The sequence below is a fragment of the Lepisma saccharinum genome, chromosome 6, assembly GCF_977018435.1.
Source record: "Lepisma saccharinum chromosome 6, izLepSacc3.1, whole genome shotgun sequence".
NCBI classification, from domain to species: domain Eukaryota; kingdom Metazoa; phylum Arthropoda; class Insecta; order Zygentoma; family Lepismatidae; genus Lepisma; species Lepisma saccharinum.
In genome coordinates, this window is record NC_139234.1 from 21,484,755 (window position 1) to 21,490,754 (window position 6,000).

Sequence of the window (6,000 nt, forward strand, 5' to 3'; positions counted from 1 at the left end):
GTGTGAATGTGGTATGTTGTCATATTTTTTTCTGAAATCCTTTTGGTTTGGTTAACATTGTTGTGAAATTTCAAAAAGATTGAATGCTTTGTAAGGGAGGTAGAATTTTTTTTCCAAGGCAGTGTAGGCTTACACTGGAGGCTTTGGGAATGGAAGAAAAGAGGAATCACTGAAAGTTTGAGTGGCTATAAAAATGAAACCAGACAAGTTAGACAAAAAAAAAATATGAGGTTACTCACCACCATGGAAGGATTAAATGTGCCAAGTTTTATCAAAATCTGAGATCATGGGTACCATGGTCTGGTTGAACTGACATGGAATGACTCGGACACGAGACATAAAAATTACAAAACTCTACACTCTCAAACTTCATTGAATGTCTGACAGGGGTCATTCTACATTTCTCAACAAGGCAACAATTGACTTAATTGCAAGACTTACCAAATGTATGCAACAATGCACTGCCATAGTAGGAGCTGAACATGTCAAAGATGTCCACGATGGTACTCACCTGTTGGAAACAGAAAGCAATTTACCATGAACAAAACAAAGAAAAACAAGTTGCAACAAGTGTTCAAGCTTACGCTATAATAGCTCCATGCAAAAATAACATTACTTTAAAAGTTATTCCTTAAAATGTTATACACTGATTTCCCTGAGGAAGAGAGAAAAAATTATAGTACAAATATTTTTTGAATTTCACTTTATCCACTTAAAAATATTTTGCAGTTGCGACCAGTCATTATCAATTAACGCTAGAACCGCGGAAGTGGTCACTTTGACCGCTGTTGAATTTCACATTGCTGTTAAGACGTTAATATATCTTCGAATCGTCTGAAATTCCTTGACTTTTGTTCTTCTTACGTTGAGAGTATATTTTTGATTTAAAAATTTTAAATCAAATTGACCGCTGTGCATTACCCTCCATTTTTTTATGCAAAGGTAAACAGAAAAATGCAAACATCCTTTCGGGAGATGTATTACAAAGTTTGTCTTCAAGCTACTGCCACCTGGTGTGTCATTTATTAGATTTATCACTAGGTGGCAGCAGCTTACAGGTGAATGTTCAATCTCTTTGTTTGAACCGAATAGGGAGTTGCAAAACTTTGCAAGCACTGTCTTTGTTTGCCATCTGTTCTTGATATTTGTTTCTCGCACACATGAGTGATTATTGTGCTCTAAAAATGGCTGAACGTGGACTATCAGTTAAAGATATACCAAAGTATTTAGACTCAATTCAGGACATAGATGCTGACAATTCCGATGGAGGTGAAAGTGAAGAGGATCCCGATTTTGTTCCACTAGAACAAGACATTGAATCGAACCATTCGTCAGAAGATGAAGAAAACGAAGCAGCACCTGTTTCTACAGTTCAACGGGAGCAAAAAGAAAAACCACAGTGTCTCCTTTTCTATCTGGAATGAAATACAGTGCTAAAGATGGAAGCGAATGGACTGTATGATGCCGATGTAAATGTTCCTGGTAGGTGTCCAGCACATAATGTTTTACAAGAAAAGCCTTGCCCCTCAGGATTTGCTAAACGAAATATCCTTGAAGGAAAGTTTTCAAGTGCATGGCATCTTTCTGTGAATGCGAGGATGCTTCGTCACATAAAATCCTGTACTGAAAAAGAAGCTCATCGTCAAACTGGAGGAAATGACTGGTCTGTTACATTACAGAAACTTGATTCATTTATCGTAATTTTGTATGCTCACGGAACACATTGTGCGAAAAGTTTTGAATTAGACAGTTTGGGCACCACCATTTTTTTCGTGAAACCATGGTTAGGGACAGATTTCGTGAAATAATGCGATATCTGTGATTTGATCATAAAACAACAAGGTCCGAACGCATAAAAAGTGACAAGTTTGCTCATGTGTCCGAAATATGGAGTTGTTTCATTGAAAATTGTGGCAGAAATTACATACCAGGAGCATACATCACTGTAGATGAACAGCAATTTGTACAAAAGTTAGGTGTAGATTTGTGCAATACATGGCAAATAAACCAGCCAAGTTCGGCATTAAATTCTGGCTTGCAGTTGATGTCGACAGTAAGTACCTGATAAATGGTTTCCCTTATTTGGGTAAAGATGAAGATCGGCCAGTAGATCAGCCTGTTGCAGAATATGTTGTACTTCGCTTGATGGAACCCTTTGTTGGAAAAGGAAGAAATGTCACAACAGATAATTTCTTTACGTCAAGGAAACTCGCTGAAACCCTGAAAGCTAAGAACACTACTTTGGTAGGAACAATAATACGTTCAAGAAAAGAAGTGCCTCAGCAGGTAAAATCATCTCGTCTAGAACATTACATTCTACAGTTCTTCTGAGTAGTGCTGACAGCACACTCACTGTGTACCAAGGAAAAAGAAACAAAAACGTTCTTAATTCTCAGTTCCATGCATTCAAACATGTGTATTGGTGGTGGTGTAAAGACACTCCCTGAAACTGTCAGCTTTTACAACAGCACAAAATTTGGTGTAGATGTAGTCAATCAAATGGGTCGTATTCCATAAAAGCAGCATCGCGAAGATGGCCAGTTTATGTATTCTACAACATTTTGTACCTAGCTGCTCTCAATGCATATATTTTGTACACGAGTACAACTGGCGAAAATTTTGGTCGTCACTTGTTCCTGATGAAACTTTCTGAAGAACTCCAAGAAGGAAGCAACAGAATCCCACAGCCCAATCTACAGATTGTCTCCTATGAGCCTCCAGGAAAACGACAGTGCCAAACACCCAAATGCAGAAGCAAGACAGGAGACTTATGTGAGCAGTGTGGAAAAGCAGTATGTGGAAAATGTGTAAAAATTGTTAAAAAATACTGCACCAATTGCATTGAAGATGATGCCAAATAAGTAAATTTATTGTTATTGCATGAAATAATTTTAATTTTTATTTCTATTCATGTTTGTGAAAACAAGAATGGGGTCATGTATTCATTTCTGTGAAAATAAAGGTGTGTACTGAAACAATTAAAAAAATATTAACAAACAAAACTATAAATATAACCCACTTTTTCCATGGCAGCCCTGCTGTCGCGGTTCTAGTTACAAAAAAAATCCCGTGGTTCTAGTGTTAATCCATAGTGTATTTTTGGTCAGTATAATAAGGAACTGTTCATTCTCATCATCATGATTAGGATAAGTGACAAAAAAGTAACACAAAAATAAGAAAATATACAAAATGAACAAAAAAAGGTTTTTCCATCTTGCAATGGCTGAAGAAGACACAATTCAGATGAATCGTAGTGGTAGATTGATAAAAACTAAACTAATAATGAATTTACATTTACCGGTACTTATAAAAATACAACGTTAACATGTTCATATTTTATGACATGCCTTTTTGATGGCACATTGATACAATTAAATTAATCTTGAAAAAGTGTAAATAAACTGGTTTCAACCCAATTTAGCAAAATGTTGCACATCATCCACCAGGATATAGCAGCAAGAATTTCCAAGGAACTGTATCTAAAAGATCGATGTCATTATTGTTACATGCTTTTCAGTGTGGATTGAAAGCTACGTCTATGCTAACATAAATTTGAGAGTCACCATGCTTAGATGTTATGTGGAATCTGCCAGTGGCTAAAGCAAACTATTTTGTTTGAAATTAAATTTTATCTCAGGAAGGTTACAACTTAGAAACATTTGATAGCAAGCTTATAGGCCTAGTGGGACAAGAAGTGGGATGTACAAACTTCACAATATATATATTTTATGTACGTACAATTACATACTGAACAAACACCAAACCGGAAGTATATTGGGTCCAATTCAATATCCAATTGATTCGAATTGGTTTATTCAATTCTATTGCATTGAACTGGATGTGCAATAAATCAAGTGGATTAGAAGGAACAGTTAGACCAGCTTGAATTTAGGACTACAATCTCTGGAAAACTAATTGTATGCAACTGTAAGTGGGAAGTACTTCAATGTTGCCAAAAACCATGAGGTATACATATGTGTAGAGTAAAAGCGTTCTCCTGTATACTGCAACAAGCTCAACACATTCACGATCTCAACCATCATGGATGTGATGTGAACAGCACCATGCTTTTGTTGCTTTTATCCTCCTCCTCCTCTCTCCCAGTGTTGTCCCCATGTATCCATTTTATTAGAGACTGCTTGAACCCAAGAGGACTGTTATTCATGGTCATGGTCTGAAAAATTCTACATGGATAGTTTTTATTCACATCATATATTTTTCACACGCAAGTTTCTTTGATTAGATGCTGAGTATATGTATAAATGTTCAATTATAAACACAAATTGTAAAATGTAAATATGGTATAAAAATTAAATTTGCTCATATTTCACAATCCTACAGCAATCAAAAGAAATTTAAAACCAAGTAACATTACACTGTCTCATATATTGATGCCGTGAGCCACCCATAACAAAAGCTAAAAAAAATATCTGATAGCAACAGAGCATCAACTACATTTTTTTGCATGCCAGACCTTGAAAGTGAACAGCTGCAAACTTCCAATTAACGTGTGAGAAACACTGTTAAGATTCATGACCACAGACAATAACAGTAATGCGGAGGAGATGTGAGCCTAGACATGTAGGAGTGATGATATAGAAACAAAAATAATGGATTGTATTCTTGGCTCTTGAAAACCCAAATGTGCAGTACATTAGAAGCACTGAGCAAATTAAAGAAATTTAACCACCAAAGAAACAATATATATTTTTCATAAAACACACTCTCTTGGAAGACGCAAAATTAAAAAACCAGCAAAAAGACTGGCAATGGCACTCACTTCGACGGAAATTACCTGTAATAAAATAGCGATTTGAGTTTTACAATTGCCTTCATTCATGAAATTACTTCAATAGTGAGTTAATGTTTGTTAATATAATCTAGTTCTATTGCAACAATCGTGGCGAACTCAAAACTTTGAGTGATTCAATGAGCCTAAGCTTTGCTGTAAATATCAGAGCATTTTTTTTTTTAAAAAAAAAAAAACCTTTGACAAGTATATTTCGACTGCATCTATGCCATCTTTTACAACACACCTCTAAATCATTCAACTTTATTTTATGAAAAGTAAACCCAGTTGTTCATGAAATTTGTTACGAAATGGTACTACAAATAATAAACCCTGAAGTATTCGCCAGAAACGAATTCCAGAAAGTAGACATAAATCATACAAGTAAAAAAAAAATCTGGGTATCACTGGTTATTATCTGTATATGTAAATTAATTCATATACTAAACGAACTAAATAATACTTGGATAATTATAATTTTCGTACCTGTTATATCAACACTCCTGGTGATCCAGTTTCAAAATGTTTTTTTACAGTTTTTGTTGCCGTACAGTTATTTATAAACACAAAAACAATTTCATAAGAAAATTTCACAGTAAACATTTCTTCTATCTTATACTTCCAGTAGTGTTTAGTACTTGCAGACTACAAAAAGTGCAGGCCTAACGGAGTTATTTGAACACCATATAACTTTCAATACAAATATTAACGTCTTGGTCAAGGTAACCATTACAATAAATTAATTTTTTATTATAAATTTCATGAAAACACTACAAAGCGTTAATAAAACTTCAACTTGCTTAAATATTCAAAAATAACACCCACTAACACATTACATTACTTGAAGGATCTATTATGACTGTACTCAAACACAGATTATTGCCCATTTCTTCTTACTTCCTTGAACCATCAGTAGCCATGTAGCCAGACACAATCTATTTACGATTTGGTACGTACACACGGGAGATAATTATTTCTCCGGTAGTAATTGCTCCTACAACTATTTCAAGTAGGTTTGTGGGTGATCCCGAAAAGTCGGAACAGGTATCGGGGAAAAAATGGATCCCGACAACGGAAAATTACTTCCCGACCTTTCGGGAAATACCGAATGGTAATTTTAAAAAAGTCGTTAATTCTCGACGTTCTCTGCATTGTAAGTGTTTAGAAATCATCTTGTGTACCAATATAAGTAAAATAACATATCTTCCCAT

The 6,000-nt window shown here is 35.0% G+C and overlaps 1 protein-coding gene across 1 annotated transcript in view; it reads right to left on the bottom strand.

The window, feature by feature from the left end:
- The window catches only part of lilli (AF4/FMR2 family member lilliputian), a 357,328-nt gene extending 351,680 nt beyond the window's left edge, over positions 1-5,648 (bottom strand). The window contains exon 1 of the mRNA XM_083123637.1: positions 5,276-5,648. The gene's annotated coding sequence lies outside the window, so the exon portion shown is untranslated. The remainder of the gene's footprint in view (positions 1-5,275) is intronic.
- Between the last annotated feature and the right edge of the window lie 352 nt (positions 5,649-6,000).